General features: G+C 34.6%; 1 long non-coding RNA gene across 1 annotated transcript in view; it reads left to right on the top strand.

The window, feature by feature from the left end:
• LOC114048209 overlaps positions 1 to 14532 on the top strand; it is a 65362-nt gene extending 50830 nt beyond the window's left edge. The window contains exons 2-3 of the long non-coding RNA XR_003569706.1: positions 2194 to 2286; positions 14307 to 14532. This is a non-coding gene — a long non-coding RNA (uncharacterized LOC114048209). The remainder of the gene's footprint in view (positions 1 to 2193; positions 2287 to 14306) is intronic.
• The last annotated feature ends 3922 nt before the right edge of the window (positions 14533 to 18454 follow it).

Genomic DNA, 18454 nt, shown 5'->3' with positions numbered 1-18454 from the left:
ATGATGAACAGATGATAAGAGGGGGTAGGACTTGAGTTAGGTGTGATGGATTAAATTTCAAAGTTTATCAGGCTCTCCAGAAATAGAAATTTTATTCTGCGGTTGATCAGGCCCTAACCTTTGACACAAAATTTTCATTGACCTCCAGAGTATGCCATTTGAGTCATTTATACACATAATTAATTGGAGTGATAATAGCTGTCACATTTCTCAATATTATTCATTTTGGTAAGTACATCACAATAAAATAGAGTTTTCCCACAAACTGCAACTTTTTAAAAATTAAACTGTTAGAAATAGTTATGATGATCATTTGTAATTTCAATCATTCAATTTAAATTTACTTGTCTATATTTTTTAACTTCTCTAATTTTAGGTGAAATAACAACAATGTATAAATACTTAGCTGAGTTGAACAGAAAACTCATTGGAACAGCTGAAATTAGCACAAGAAGAGACAGTAGAGGCATTTTATATACAAAAGACATAGAAAAGCAAAGTGAAAAGTCCAAATACAGAAACTATGATCCATTATATTTACCAGAGGGATTCTCCAGTACATATTAATGATGCGAATAGAAGATTGTGTTTGTTCTGTATTAATGATTTAGCTTCAGAGAGCACAAAACTCAATAAATTGAAAATTCATGAAAGTATACATGAAGAATACTGGGTGTCCCAAAAATCTTAGTGTAGTTTTAAGTTGTTAAAGTTTAATAAGTATTTAAGCTTAAAACTGTACTAAGATTTTTGGAATACATTGTATTGGTAAGATAAGACATTTTTTTTCCAGAAAAAAGATATTTTTAATAAAGAAAACAAAACTTTGTTTTTCAAAAACCATGTATCTGACATCAAAGCAATAGCTTGCATCGTGGAAGACTGTTTACAGAATTATTAAGTTAAAAATTTTGATACAAGAAACATTGGTGCTAAATGTATCTATTTATGTGGTTTAAATGATTTATGGGAAATCATAAGCAAAGCAGCTTCCAGAGGTTCTACTTGTAGATAATACAGTAGGACAGAGAATCATCCATAAATCTAAAGACCTTTGTAACTGATTGAGAAACTAAAATATTCTATTTTGCATTGTAAGTGAATGAAGCAAAAGATATAAAGATCCTCATTTCATTACATTTGTATGACACTTTATTGAAACTGATATTAAGGGGCATTTTTTATCTTGTAAACATTGATAACAATGCCATACTGAGTCAATTTCAATATAATTAACAGATTTTTAAAAAATTAAAATGATACAACGTAGGAGAATTTTGATTTTATATTAATATAGATCAATGGTAGGGCATCTATAAGCAGTAGTCAAAAATGTGGCTTTTCATGAAATTTTACCATATTGCCCACTTCATAGACAATCATTTACATAATGAAACAAGAGTAAAAACATACAGTTTTCAAGTTATTATAAGAACAGCTTAACTTCATTTAAAAAACAATTTTTTAAATGAGTATTTCTTTGAAAAGTTGTATGACTATATGGGAGTGAAAGGCAGAACTACTTTGCCCTGTGGTTGTAAGATATCTGGGAAGTATTCTTGAAATATGATGTCTAGGCTCTTTTTTTTGATCTGTACTCATGCAGTCCGGGATTCTTTCCTCCCAAATCTATTTTCCAGGTCAATTGGTTTTGCTATGAGATACTTTAAATTTTATTCAATTTTTTAGTCACTTGACTTTGTTTAAATATTTCTTGTTGTTTTAACAAGTCAGTGGCTTCTATATCACCCATTCTAATTTTCAAAGAGTTTGTTGGGTTGGGAAGGTTTTGCACCTCTTTTGCCAAGCTGTTAATTCTTTTTCTTTCTTACACAGCTTTCATTTTAAAATTTTTTTTCCTCTAATGCTCTCATGTCATTTATAAAAAACATTTTAACTTTTATTTAAAACTCTTGCTTCATCTCTTCCAGGAATTTAAGTTCAATTTGTACCCAGACTGTGTTTTTCTTGAAGGATTGATTTCCTTGTAGATATTCTGAAGTGCAGAATTAGCATAATAGCTCTGTATTGTGGCATTCTTTTTCTTGTTGTTGTTGTTGTTCATTCATTATTCCAGTTTACTTCCTTACTCCAGCCTTGTTTTTTTGTCCAGTATCTGCACATTACTGAAGGGAAGATCTAGACTTGCTCCATTGCTCCTTTCTTCTGATATCAACTGTTTTGTTATTCCAGGATCTCAGGCATACCTCAGGCTGGAAGATCTCAATGCTCCCAAAATGGTCTGATCCAAGACAAAGTCTAATTGCTGCCTCTTGTCTGAGCTCTGTAAGTTTCTGACCTGGGTTTAGATCTGAATAATAATAAAATGCTGCTGGATTCTGCCACCATCAATCAACTAGGAAGCTGGAATTGAACTCAGGTCTTCCTGGCTTTGAGTCAAGTACCTGATCTTCTATTCTGTGCTACCTTCTTCATTCCCACTGTCTTCTTCCCATCATGGCCATTTCCATCTCTGTTTCTGTTTTCTTTTATGCTCTCACTAATAACCCTTGTCTCTCACTACTCATTTCTACTATCCCAAGGAAGGAGTCAAAGGATCCTGAGCATTTAAAAGAGCTTAGCCTGCTTGGTGAGAAACTAAGGCTAGTAATAACTCAGACTGATCCCCATCTGCCACCAGTCTGTACTATGTAAAATAAATGAAACAATTTATGTTCCCTTGACATTTTCTCTCAGAACTAACAGGAGCTATCAGCAGGCCTAGAATTTGTACTCAAGGTGAACTTAAAAAAAATTATACTATATAAGATCACTTATTCAGGCTTAACAAATGAGCAACACAAATAGTATCTTTTATAAACAAGTAAATAAAATAATCTATAATGTGTAATATGTAAGCAAGCCTTTTAGGCTTAACTTATTCAACAAATATTTATTGAACACTATTTTAGATCCTATACAGAATACAAAAAAAGTATGTCATAGTACCAGCTCTGGATAAACTTACCTGCTAACTGCTCTCCTGCCATCCCAAATAATTAATAATAAAAGATAGTGTTCCAGGTCTCATGGTTAACAAGATGGAAAACTAGACATTTTCTCTTATCCCCATGACCTCTTAAACCTCCCCAGAACACAAATTAAGTGCCCAAAATAAAACAACTTCAGCTGTTTCCATGGTCAAGGATAGCAAGAATCTAAAATAAGGTTAAAAATAAAGCCAAGAACAACAAACCCAAACCCAGGAACTCACTGACCCTAAGCTCACTCTTTCATCCCGCCTCCCACACTATCCAAAGGAAGGCCACACTAGCAGATCCAAGGACATGACATAGGCTTAAATCAAAACTCACCCCATACCCTGCCTCCTCCTCCCTCTTTCCAGTGCTGTAGAGACATTGGCTCCAGACTTTGGAAGTTTCCTCAGGCCTTGACAGCTAGCTTGGCCATAGCCCTATAGGAGCAAAAGCCTGTAGGAGGCTGCAACCTGGAAGCCCCAATGCTGCAAAGTTCTGAATTGCTAGTAGCTCTGAACTGCCAATGTTGGGCCAAAGAACTAAGGAACAGAGGAAGTGAGACAAGTTGCCATGACAGAACACCGTGTATGTGGAGAACTGTGGAGTGTTCCACCAAGGAACACTTTCTCTGAGGGAGAAAGCACTGCATCCAGCTAGGTCCAGTTCCGATCACCTAAAAGTCAGTTGGGGCATAGACCTAAGGCTAATGATTTATGAACTGCCTAGCAAAGGAAGAGGCTGAGACACTTTGAGATTCAACCTCTAGGAAAACCACTATCAGAGAAGAGAGAGAAATAAGCAATAAGGAAAATAAGGAGAGGGAGAGTGGTAGAGACTAAAAGCACAAAAGATTACAGGAAAAATAAATACTAAAAACCTTGACTGTATCCATATAAATCAATAGGAAAAGCAGCAATAACAGAAGGAAATGTGGCCTCTGGATCTAGTAAATCAGCTCATGCATCTATCAGTAAATACTGTAAAATGACGGAAAATGATCCAACATTTGATGACACAGAGAACCCTGTGGAAGTTGAGGAAAACATGGAACCACAATATGCTATTCCTGAGAGATTTAAAAGAGAAATAGTAATCATGAGAACAATATTTATGTCCTGCACAGCAAAAATAATGAGCAGGATAGAAAAACTTGAATCTGCAATGACAAGCCTCACCAAAGAAACAAAAGAGAGAACAATAGATTGGGAGTACAAATACAAAGAAGCAAAAGACAATCTAGGAAAGAGAAGCAAAAAACAAGAACATTAAATGAAAATATGGTATCTTCTAAATGGGACAGAAAAAGAATATTCATATTCCTCTGTACTACCTAGAACTTTTATAACAATCAACCATGTACTAGGGCAAAGAGATATTTAAAACAAATGTAAAAAGGCAGAAATAATCAATATATCTATTACAGAGAATAACACAATGAGAATAGAAATTGGTTCAAGGACCAGGAAAAAAAAAAAAAGATACAGACCCAGAGAAGGCAGAGCCAAGATGATGGAGAGAAGCCAGGAATTGCCTGAGCTGTCCCCAGTTTCCCTTGGAAACATTGTGAAATCAAGCCTCTAAACAGATTCTGGAGCAACAGAACCCACAAAAAGATAGAGTTAAACAATTTTCCAGCTTAAGGTAACTTAAAAGTACTTCAGGAAAGATCTGTGTCACTTGGGTAAAAGGGGAGCAGAGCCCAGTGCAGGCAGTATCTAGGCAAGCCAGTGAGAGGTTCTTAGTCACAGCACAGATCAACAACCAAGGCCTCTCAGTCCTGACTCAGCAGGCCAGTGGCACAGCAGGCCAGCTGTGAGGCCTCCAGTCCCAGCACAGAAGGCAAATTGCCAGCCCTGGAAGCCCAGCATAACAGGCATGACTAGGCTAGGACACCCCAGCACAGTGGACAAGCCAAGAGACCTAGAGGCCCTGGTGCAGAAAGCCAGTGACCAAGCCCCTGGTCCCCAGTCCAAGAAGCTTAGGACAGTATTCCCTGTGCCCCAGGAGCACAACTCAACTTTAAAAATCATGAAATAGGCTAAAAAAATGAGGAAAAAACAGAAAAGAGCCCTGAACATAGAAAGCTACTATGCTGATAGGGAAAATCAAAACACAAACTCAGAAGAGGACAACAATGTCAAAATACCTACATGTGAAGCCTCAAAGGAGAATAAGAATTTGTCTCAAGGCCAGAAAGCCTTTTTGGAAGAGTTCAAAAAGGATTTTACAAATCAAATAAGAGAGATAGAAGAAAAAATTGGGAAAAGAAATGAGAGTTATGCAAAAGATAATCAACAGATTGGAAAAGGAAGGACAAAAGTTGAATGAAGAAAACAATTCCTTAAAAAAAATACAGTTGCTCAAGTGGAAAAAAAAATCCACTGAAAAAAACAACTTCTTAAAAAGTAGAATTGGCCAAATGGAAGAGGTGGTACAAAAGCTAACTGAAGAAAATAATTCCTTAAAAATTAGAATTGGACAAGTGGAAGATAATGACTCTATGAGACATCAAGAATCAGTCAAACAAAATCAAAAGAATGAAAAAAAGTAGAAGAAAATGTAGAATACCTCGTGGTAAAAACAACTGACCTGGAAAATAAAGCCAAGAGAGACAATTTAAGAATTATTGGACTCCCTGAAAGTCATGATAAAAAAAAAAAAAAAGAGCCTGGACAGCATCTTTCAAGAAATTATCAAGGAAGACTGCCCTGATATCCTAGAACAATAGGGTAAAATAGTCGTTGAAAGAATCCACCCACCACCCCCTGGACGAGACCCCAAAATGGAAACTCCAAGGAATATTGTAGCAAAATTCCAGAATTATCAGGTCAAGGAGACAATACTACAAACAACCAGAAAAAAAAAAAACATTTTAAATATTATGGAGCCACAGTCAGGATACTGGAGGACTTAGCAGCTTCTACATTAACGAATGGGAGGACTTGGAATATGATATTGTGAAAGGCAAAGGAACTTGGATTACAGCCAAGAATCAACTATCTGGCAAAATTGAGCATAATCTTTCAGGGGAAAAGATGGATTTTCAATGAAATAGGGGACTTTCAAACTTTCCTAATGAAAAGACCAAAGCTGAATAGAAAATTGGATGTTCAAATACAAGAGAAGCATAAAAAGGTAAAGAAGAAAGAAAACAGCATGTTATTCAGTAAGTTTAAACTGCTTACATTCCTGCACAGGAACATGATACTTGTAACTCTTGAGAACTGTATGTGTATTAGGGCATGATAAAGCATGCTATCCATCTCCAGATAAAGAACTGATATGAACTGAATACAGTTAAAAGAACGCTACTTTTCACTTTCTTTCTTTCCTTTTTTTTCTTTTATTCGAATCTTCATGTACAAAATGATTAATATAGAAATGTTTTATGTAATTGCACATGTATAACTTACATCTGATTGCTTGTCATCTAAAGGAGGGAGGAGGGATAGGAAGGAAGGATAAAATTTGGAACTGAAAACTTTAAATAAAAATGTTTTTTAAAAGTTTAAAAATCATGTATTAACAAAATAGAAAGAAAATTAATTGAAAATGCATTAAAATTGGAGAATCAACAAATAAAAAAATAAGCACAAAAGAGGTTATTAAAAATTAGAGGGGAAATGAATAGTTTTAGAAACAAAAGCAATCATAGAAATGATAAGTATACCCAAAATCTGGTTATTTGAAAAGTCTAATAAAAATTATAAACCGTAGGTAATATGATATAAAAGAAGAGAGCAGAAAATCAAAGCAATAAAATAGCAAATGAGGAAAGTGAAATCACAGCAAAACCAGAAGAAATAAAAATAATAGAATATATTATGCACAGTTATATGTTAAGAAAACTGAGAACACAACAAAATGGAGGAATATCTTCAAAGACATATAAAAATATCCAGAAAATCATGACTAGATAGAGATCTTACATAACAAACAATTCCTTTACTACCTGTAAAGGAAGTGCTGGGGGGTGAGGGAGTGAGCAACAGAAAAAAAAACTATCAAATTTTTAAAAAACAGTTAGTACCCATATTTTACAAATTATTGCCAAAAATTGAGAAAGAAAGAACCCTAATAGGATCTTTTTATGCAACAAACATAGTCCTAATACCTAAACCAGGGAAAGATAAAATAAGGGGAGGGGAGACCCAAAACTATAGGCCACAATCATTAATGAATATTGACTCAAAAATTTTTTTAAATCGTACGAAACAGATTATTGAAATATATCTAAGAAATCATTCAATCAAGTAGAAATTATACCAGGGATGCACAGATGGTTCAACATTAGGAAAACAATCAGCATAATTAATCATATTATACATGAAAACATCCAAAGCCACATGCTCATCTTAATGGATGTAGAAAAAGCCTTTGGCACAGTAGAAACATTTTTATGCTAAAATTCCTTCAAAGTACAGATGTGGAGGAAACTTTTTTTTAATAACATAAAAAGTATCTCTCCAAAACTGAAATCAAGCATCATATGCAATAGAGTTATACTATAAGCTTTTCCAAAAAATATGAGAATGAAGTAAGGATGTCCATTCTCCCCATTATTATTTGATATAGTTCTGGAAATGCTGACAATAAGACAAGAGAAAGCGATTATAGGAATAAAGATAAATAAAGGGGAGATAAAACTATCCCTGTTTGTTGAGGATATGATGTTGTTCTTGGGAAACCCCAGGGAATCAGCAGATATACTAATTGAGACAATTAATAGCTTTGGCAAAGTTGCAGGCCACAAAATAAATCCTCAAAAACAGGGGCAGCTGGTGGCGCAGTGGATAGAGCACTGGCCCTGAAGTCAGGAGGACCTGAGTTCAAATCTGGCCTCAGACCAAACACTTGACACTTACTAGCTGAATGACCCTGGGCAAGTCACTTAACCCCAACTGCCTAAAAAAAAAAAAAGAATCTGAAACTCAAAAATCAATAGTATTTCTATATAATAACAACAAAACACTAGAATCATTAGATAGAAAGGGAAATCCTATTCCAAATAACTACAAAATATTTATCTATAGATCAGTCTCTCAATGCACACAAAACACTTATATAGATTCTATTAGCACTCCTTAAAGTAATGCAATATACATATTACATATGTAATCTATAATATATTGATATAATATGTTATAATATGTAATATAAAGTAGTCCTTAAAGAATTAAACAACCTAAAAAGTTATAGGAATATTCAGTATCCATGGTTAGTTCATGTCAATATGATAGAAATGATAATACTACCAAAATTAATTTATAGTTTCCGTGTTATAACAATCAAATTACCAAGATGGTACTTTATAGAGCTTGATAAAATAATTACAAAATTCACTTGAATAAACAAAAGATCTAGAATATCAAGAAGAATAATGAAAAGAAGTAAGGATAAAAGGGGAACAGCATTTCCAGACCTCTGACTATATTATGAAATAGCAGTCATCAAAACCATCTGGCATTGGTTAAAAAATAGAAAGATAGATCAGTGAAACAGACTAGACAAAGGAGATTTAGAAACCACAGAACTCAATAACTCAGTGTTTGATAAAGTATAAAACATAAGGTAACCAGGGAAAAACTCCCTAATTTAATTAAAAACATATCTTTTGGGAACACTGGACAGCAATCTGACAGAAATTAGACTTAGACCAATACCTTATACCACCCTCCACAATACATTCTAAATGGATATGTGACTCTAATATAAAAAAAATACTATAAAATATAAAATTAGAAGAGAAATAGTTCATGTACCTCTCATAGCTGTGGGTAAGAAATGTATTCTTAACCAAACAAGCACTTGAGGCACTACAAATGATTAAATAGATAACACTGATTACTTGAAACTGAAAAGTTTCCACACAGACAACATTAATGAATCCAAAATAAGAAGGGAGGTGGTTGAATGGGGACATAAATCTTCATATCAGATTTCTCTGATAAGGGTTTCATATCCAAGATTTATTTGTTGTTGTTCAGTCATTTCAGTCATGACTGACTCTTCGTGACCCCATTTGGGGTTTTCTTAGCAAGGATACTGGAGTAGTTTACCTTTTCCTTATCCAACTTATTTTACAGATGAGTAAACTGAGGCAAACAGAGTTAAATGACTTGCCCGGGGTCACACAGCTAGTTTCTGAGGGCAGATTTGAACTCAGGTCTTCCTGACTCCAGGCGTGGCACTTTATCCACTGTGCCACCTAGCTGCCCAATACATGTATATGTACTAATTAATATACATCTATGCATATAATATTTATATATATGTATATACATAAATTATTATACACATATAATATACATACATACATACATATATGTATATATGTATGTGTGTGTGTGTGTGTGTGTGTGTGTGTATAACAACCATTCCCCAATGGTCAAAGGATATTAACAAATAGTTCTCAAAAGGTCTGCAAAGTATTCACAACCACATGAAAAAATGCTCCAAATCAGTAATAATGAGAAAAATGCAAATCAAAACAACCCTGAGGTTTCACTTCACACCCTGCAAATTGGCAATATTTACAAAAAAAATGACAACAGCTAATTCTGCAGAGGTTGTGGGAAAAGAAGCACACTAATACATTGTTGTTGATGGAGCTGTGAAATGGTACAATCATTTTGGAAAGCAATTTGAAATTATGCAAATAAAGTGACTAAAATGTCATTACCTTTTGAACCAGAGACTATTACTGGTCTTACACCCCAAGGAAACTATCACCAGGAAAAAAGTCCCCATATACTCCAAAAATATTTATAACAGCACTTTTTCTGATAGCTAAGAATTGGATACAAAGTACATGCTCGTCAATTGGGTAATGGCTAAACAAATTGTGGTATACAAATGTAATGAAATGCTACTATGCTGTAAAAAAATGATATGTGTGTGAATACAGAGAAGCATGGAACAATCTATACAAATTAATGCAGAGGGAAATAAGCAGAGACAAGAAAACAATATACACAGTAACTCCAACAATGTAAATGGGGAAAAAAAAGTCACCAAAAAAAATCAAATGTAAACGTAACAAAATTATAAAGATTATGTGGGATGCCAATGAAGAGATATGAGAAGATATCCCCAACCTATGCTTTCATGGAGATGAGTTCACAGGTGTTACTCATTACACATGTTTTTGGACTTTCTCAGTGTATCCAACAGTCATGCTAATCTTTTTTTTTTCCTGTCTGAAAAACAAAACACGATTTGTTATACAGAATGGCTTCCGGTCCAGGAAAAAGGAGGGAGAAGGATACATGAGACACTATGGTGATGTATGAAACAGAAAATATTAATAAAATTATTTTTAAAATAAACAATGAAAGATAATATTTTACAATTTTCAAGATATCATAAAACATTACCAGTAGAGATCCACATCTACCCCCATGGGTGTCCTTTTAAGTCCTTAAAAAGAAAGGAAAAAAACAAAGCAAAGAATGATTGTAACTAAACTGTATGTGCAAACTTACATATTTGCAGTTTTATGTTTTTTTAAAAGAGTAGGCAAGTGTATGCTTTAGGTTAGTACCAATATTTTCTAATGATTTTTATCAGATTGATTTTTATCTTTGTTGTTATTTTAAATTTATAAGCACTTTGGTGAAGTGGATAGGGTGCTGGTCTTGGATTCAGAAAGACCTGGGTTCAAAATCCATCCCATATACTGTCTGATCTTTGAACAAGTCACTTAATATCTTAGTTTCCTCATTTATAAAATGAAAGTGTTAGAATTAACGGCCTCTAAATTTCTTTTCAATTCTACATTAACAATCCTATGGTTTCTTTTACTTAGTTGTAATTATATACATATACACACACACACATATACATACACACATATATTTACAAGACTATTGTCTATAACATATATAAACATAAAACTAAGTTATATTTATCATATATACATATAAATTATTTTGGTTCTACTTTGTTCATTCTGCATCATTTCATCGAAGTACTCCAATATTTATTTGAAATTTTCATGCTCATTGTTTCTTAGAGTATGGTAATATTCCATTTGTTGACATACCATAATTTGTTCAGCCATTCCCCAGTTGTATACACAGTACACTATTTGTTTCCATTTTCAAATATTACAAATAATTTCATATAGTAAATCTTTCTTTTTTTTCAGTACCCTCCTTGGGATATAAGCTAAATTGTGTAAGTACAGTGTTAAAGAAAGTGAACAAGTTTGTAGTTATTTTTGATAATTTAAAATTATTTTCTTGAATAGTGAGACCAATTCATAGCTCCACCATTAGTGAATTAGTGTGCCTGTATTTTTTACAAATCCCTACCAACGTTGAGTTTTCCCATCTTTGCAAATCTGATGGTTGTGAGGTCACAGGTCAGTTGTTGTCATTTGTATTTCTTGATTATTATTGATTTTGATTTTTATGATTGATAATTTGCACTTTTTTTGAGAGCTCTTTAGTTTTATCCTTGAAACACTTATCTATTGGCCATTTTTTATACAAAGATTTTCCCCAGTCTGTATCTTTGCTTATTCTAGGTGCATTTACTTTATTTTCACAATTTTTAAATAATTAGAACAGTCTACTTTGCCTCTCATATTTTCTATATCACAAATTCATCCCATATCTATAGTTCTAAAAATAAAATTCTCAATTTTCTTCTGAATTTTAGTAGTAGGACTTACATTTAGCTTATTAGCTTATTCCATTTGGAATTTATTATATATATGATGCAAGATTCTATTCCAAACCCATTTGAAAGATTGCTATCCAGTTTTCCCAGAATTCCTTTTGACTAAAGTGTTCTTTTCCTAGTATTATGTATTCTTAGGTTTTCTGAAAATTAGATTACTGTAAGCATTTGACTCTTAATCTTCCTTACCTAAACTATTAGATTCTTCTTTTTTTTTAAATTTAGGATCAGATAGTTTTGATAATCGTTTAAAATACAATTTGAGATCTAGTAATGCTAACTCCTTCTGTTTTCACTTTCAAAAATTACTTCCCCATGCATTTTTTACCTTTTGTTTCTTCATATGAATTTCACTACTATTTTGTCTAAGGAATAATTTTTCTTTAAGCTAGGCAGTGGGGTTAAGTGACTTGCCCAGGGTCACACAGCTAGTAAGTGTTATGTGTCTGAGGTCATATTTGAACTCAGGTCCTCCTGAATCCAGGGTTGGTGCTCTATCACACCACCTAGCCAACCCTATTTTGTCTAATACATGTAATCATCTCCTTGCTAGTTATTGGCATAATGTTAAATCTTCAGATTAATTTTAGCCCCATATCACTGAATATTTTTCCACTTATTTAAGGCAAAAGATAGTATGATTTAAGAGTAAAAGGAATGTTCTAAGAGCACATAGGAATGGAGATAGTTCTTGTGACTAAGAGGAGTTAGGGAAGGCTACATTAATAAATGGGCCTTGAAGCGGTCCCTGAATGTTTCTTTGTTTAATATTTTCCAAAATCTTATTTAACATCTACACATGTATTAGTATGTATGAAATTGAGATATACACATGTGTGTATGTCCATATACACACATACTTTATTTGATCTGTCTATAGATCTGGGACATTATATGAGTAAGTACTCCTTCCACCGATACAATGTTTTCTTGTTCTAAGAGATTTTCCTCCATATTTTCCTATAAATCTGCCATAGAAGATATTTTCTATGTATAGAATATCTTCCTCTGATTCTTTTAATATTTCATCCATACCATCGTAGCACCTGGGCTATTCAACTGTTTTCCCAAGCCCTAGATACATAACCATTCTATTTTCTTTTCTGGTCATACATGTCCTCGAAGATATCTTTTATACCATTTCTTGCATACAACTCAACATTGGTAATATGACATAGGTCACCAGGCATTTTTCTCTGCTTTTTCGTCACATGCAATTTTGATTGTATTCAAAGTCAGTTGTTCTGTATTTCTCAGCCATATGTATCACCAAAAGAAACTTAATAATTTGGCATAATGGAACAGGTTAGGATTATTGAAAATTCTATATAGTTTCTCAAATGGGATGGAGATGGCTTTCTATCTTCTATTAAATTTTGCTACTATTGTCTGTCTTTAATTCCTGTATGATATACATGTACCAAAGGGCTAACTTAATGGGCAACAATGCAACTGCATATTATAATCTGGGAAAATATCCCATAACAGCTTGATTTTACCTATGTGTATTGTTTTATTTATTTCTTGAGTAGCTTGTGATCTGTCCTGCTAGGTGGCGCAGAGGATAGTGCACTGGACTTGGAATCAGGAAGACTCATCTTTATGAGTTCAGATCTGGCCTCAGACACTTACTAGCTGTGCTCTCCTGGACAAGTCACTTCACCCTGTTTGCCTCAGTTTCCTCATCTGTAAAATGAGCTGGAGAAGGAAATGGCAAACCACTCTGGTGTCTTTGCCAAGAAAACCCCAAATGAGGTCACCACAAGTCAGACACAATTGAAAGAACCTAACAACAAATAGCTTGGGATCTTACTGAAAAGGTCCTATAGTAATACAGAGCTTAATATAATTGACATAATGCCATTTGCGAACAAGAGCATCTGGAGAATCTTACCGCTACAGAAAATTCCTCTTCTCTTTGTACTCATGTAGGACTTCTTTCATAAAAATGATAGATATCTTTGGTGAACATTATGCCTTGTTCCTTATTGATAATCAGAGGATAGCTTTAAAATGTAATTTGTTGTGGTTGTTAACTATGAAGAAGTCTTGTAAAACCTAAATACATGAAAGATGGGGGTGGGGAAATTTCCTATCAACTATATGAAAACTTAGCACTTAGCTTGTAAATACTAAGACATATCATGCCCAGCACCCTAGATGGGTTATATCACTTACTATCTAAACATTTTCCATTAGGTCTCTCTAGAATAATTCCTTTTTGGAAAGAAAATGAGCAAGGGGGAAAAAAAACATTTTGTAGTTATTGTATACCTAAGAGAATAGTAAAACCTAAGTCCTAAGAATAAGAAATACATGATCTCCTGGAGCCATGTGTTCATTGATTCCCACAAGGCCCTCCACCACAGCAATATCTGGTGATTTTTCATCATAAATTTAAGTAGAAAACATTTTCCATTTCTTGTGCATCTTGAAACAGAAATATACAATAGAGGAAGTGGTGCCAAGTAATAGAGTCTCTGCTACGGGGAGCTAAAGCCTAATTCTCACATACGTATTTAATGTTTTGGCATTTGTTGTATTTCTTCCACCTACAAGTTCTCTCTTTAATATAAACTATACATTAAAATGAAAATCTTAAACTAAATGACAGACATGTTCTTTCATCTTTTCAACCTCTAGGGGGAACTGTGTTTTCAGCAATCCTTTCCTCAGGAGGTATTCTGTGAATGAGCTGCAGGCTTCACAAAGATGTTGTTCAGTGTTACTTGGAGCTGGTCAAATGAAGGGTGGAGGCCTTCCTTAAGAATTGAAGCTGGCTGCAATGTTTAACAATTACAGCTGTGATTCCAATGATGAGTTACTGGAGAGACAGTAACAATTGGTGGAGACAACTAATCTGTTTCTAATAGCCTTTAGAAAAGTCATCTTTGATAATTTCTATGGAATAATAACTTCAAATGTTTTAATTATGGCAGGAAGGATATAACACTGCCATAGTAGACAGTGTTTTGTTTTCATAGGTCCTCAAACAAATGATCAAATAGTCTTTAGAAAAGCTGTTACCCCAGTCTTCTGGTTTCATGATTTAAAATGTTATACACAATTAAATGATTTCTAAACTTTATGACATTACTATTCATTTGTGTGACATTAAATTTGGAGGCGGCATAAAGCATCAAAATAGGTTTTTTTCCCCCTGTAATTAGTTTTATTCTGCTTTGGAGCATGTTCTCAACATCTATTCTATAGTTTCATATACCTTTCTGACAGAGTCGGAAAAAAATGTTCTTTCTCATTTCAATGTTTTAAACAGTTTCAGATGAGCAGTATTTTAAGATTGGATCCTTTAGGGATGTTAACACTTCTATTATGTAAGTAATATTTGCCATTCATGTAATAAACATAGAACAACATCCTGTCACAACATTATATGACTTTTTAAGATTTGCAAAGTGATTTCCATGTGTTATCTCATTTGAGCCTCATAACAACCCTGAGAAGTAGGTGCTATTATTTTTTCCATCTTACAGAGGAGGAAACAGAGGAAGGTTAAGTGATTTGCCCCAAATCATCAGCTGGTATGTATTTGAGGCAGGACTCCAACTCTGGATTTGACCTTCTCAATTCTGATTACAGAGCTCTATCCACTGCGCCATCTAAATATTCTATGTATTATGGTTGTTATTGTTGTTGTTTTTATAAAGTGGGAATCACTACTCCTTAAAAGCATCATTACAAGAGAGCTCCACTATATACAAGATTATCTATTTTTTTACATGTTGGAATTTGGTTTACATACCATAATTTGACTCACATGCCACCTATCAACACATAATTCTAAATCTTGTCCATGGTCAAACGGTCAGTATGTGTCCAAGGCAGGACTTGAATCCAGGTCTTCTCAACTCCAAGGCCATTCCTCAATCCAACTACGTGATGCTCCCTGTTTAAAACATGCAGGCTGTGAGAACACAGACAAGTTACTTAACCACTCAATATTTACTGGGAGTAGAATCCTAATCCACCTCTGTAACTATAAAAGAGAGACATATTATTGATCTGAATAGGTGGAGGGAGTTTCTGCACTTGAAATGGCTCACAAATCAAATCACAGATTTAGACCAGTAAAAGATCTAATAATTCCCAGAATATGAAAATGAACATGGAAATTATATTTAGAATTTTCTCATTGCACAAAGATTCGGGGGCTATTCCCTGATATATCAAGGGATGGGACTAGATGATTTCTAAGATCCATTCTAGTTTTAAGACATGGCTTTAATAGACATATAATGACAGGTCATATTTATACACTGATATTTATGTAACATTTTTACTGGTTTCCAAATACTAATATTACATGAAGTAATTCAACAACACTAAAATGTACATACTTACCAATGATATTCATAATTAGTCCTTTTTATATAATTTTATGACCATTTACATTTGACAAATACTGTTGATAAATCCCAATTTCTCTTCTTTAACGTTTTCTGAGGAATGTTTTGAAAAGCAGGAAATTAAATAGCATAAACTATTCTTGTTTCATTATTTGGTTTATTGGAGTACAAGATGCAAATTTTCTCCTTGATTTCTTTTATCTTTTAAGTTCCTTTAAAAGTTCACAGAAGGGTTATACACTGAAAATGAGGTATTCCAATTCCAAACCCAAACAGTGAAAGCTCCGTATTAAACTAAACTTAAATGCATTGCCCTGACAATGACCTCCAGGCTAAGTTGAGAAGACCATCTGTAAAGTGAGAGACAATTCACTCCTGCCATTTAAACCCTGAGTCTCTCTTTTTAAGACTTGAACAGCAAACTGGAGAATTACTTTGCCTTTGACTATATCACCCTACAAACTCATAATAGGAATAACAGGATACTTTATATTCTTTAGGATTCGATTTAAAATGAGAAATTCATTCAACCTGGGACTCAGTTGTTTTCCTTTAAAAATGCTGTGCCTAAAGTTGTCTAATAGAGTGCATTTTCAATTATTCAGTTGTGGATTTTGTCCAGGTACTATGCTTGGGGTGGGGGTGAGGGGTGTAAAGAGGATGGGTGGTCATTCAGTTGTATAGCGAACTCCCATTGCAGAAACTCTTTCTACCTTTACTAATAGACAACTTCTCTACAATTAGTTTGACCGAACTGTCTGGGGTACGAAGCTATAAATTGACTTGCCCGTGATCACACTGATAGAACATGTTAGCCGCAAGGCTTAAGCCAAATGTTCTTGACTCTAGGGCCAGTTCTCTAGCCACTACTCCATGCAGCCTCTCTTGCTATTAAATATTAGGTGAAATTAAAATATTTTAGAATTCAGTCTATTTTCCTGACTTTTAAGTAGTTTTTAAATGTAATATATTTTGTTTTACCCCAATTACATGCTAAAACAATTTTAACATTTTTTTAGGTTGTGAGTTCCAAATTCTATCTTTCCCTCCTTCACTTCCCCGTCCCTGAAATTTTTTTTTTTTATAAAAGATTTCAAAGGAGTAGGAGACAGGATCTTAAAGTTGGATTTTGAGATTACATTTCCATTAACTTCAATTAAGCACACTTTCTATTCTTTAAGTTAGCATAATGAAGAGTTGTATTTATCAGTTCAACAAGAGAAAAAAAGAATTATGAGGATAATTATAAATACAAATGGAAACAAAAATTCTAGATTGGGAGATAAAAATGCAGAGCCTGGAGCAGTGTTGCAAAGGTTACCAGCCTTATTCATTTTCCTGCCGAAAGAGGGCGTTTTCCTGGGAGTAATATGGGAGAAAAGCTTTATGTTTCTTTAAAGTTAAGTGAAAGTATTCAAACGAAGTTCTGATCGTTTGTATTTTTCTAATTTGTGGAATTTAAATTTTTTAAGCCTCATAGATGTAGTGAAGTATGTGACCCAAACAAATAATGTTTTATATGTACATATACCAATAATAAGAATGCCGAATTCTCTTTGAATATGCATGGGAAAGCAAGTATTTCCTGACTTGACAGCCAGTCCACTGACTTGTATGAAATCCTTTCCATTCCTGCCTATTGACTTGCAAGAGATCAGGACTTCGGATCTGTTGTTACCTTTCTGTTCTTCAGAGAGCTTCACCGTCCTTTGGAAAGGCGGGGATATGGACGGTCCCGAACTTACTTTTCAATTTGTGCGCATAAAGTCCTGGGGACGTTTTTGGGCGGTTTGCAAACATCTGTCATGTTCCAATGGCCTGTGGACAAGCGGAATCGCGGACTGGAAGTCGCCCTCTGCATGCAAGAAGTTTCGCTTTCTTCGCCCGCGCAACTCTTCTTTCAGAAAGCGCTCCTTGGTGCCACTTGGTCTACAGACCTGGGAAAAACGTGTGCAAAGAGAAGCGGCGGCGCACTCAAGGACCAGAGGGAAGGCAGCAACTGCATAGGCGGAAGAGAAGTGTAAGTGGGGGAAAGCCGCAAGGAAGTTTCTGCCGGCAAAGTGCATATCGACCGCCAGAAATTGGGCTTGGCTAGCTTGTGTCCCAGGTATGTAGTGGACGCCAGGACACTGGAGACGTCTAGTGGACTTCGATCTATGAAAGCAAACTTCTCTCTTTGGGCGCCTCGGCGTGTCAAAGACCTCGCAGCCTTAGTAGAGCTCTGGATAATAGAGATAGATAGATAGTGGGCAGCATACCTCATCCTCCGCACTTAGACCTTCTTCAGTGCCACTGCCTGAAAGGGAGAGAAAGGAGAGCGGGGGAAAGACGAGAGCGCGCGCTCACTGCAGTGGAGACCCCCGAAGTTTCCATGCTAGTAAAAGTCAGACGGGATCTTGGTTGGTTTGTTACGTTTGCTAGGCG

This window comes from Vombatus ursinus, unplaced genomic scaffold (assembly GCF_900497805.2).
Source record: "Vombatus ursinus unplaced genomic scaffold, bare-nosed wombat genome assembly UNPS02014791.1, whole genome shotgun sequence".
NCBI lineage: Eukaryota > Metazoa > Chordata > Mammalia > Diprotodontia > Vombatidae > Vombatus > Vombatus ursinus.
This window is presented reverse-complemented; position numbering and strand designations above follow the sequence as displayed.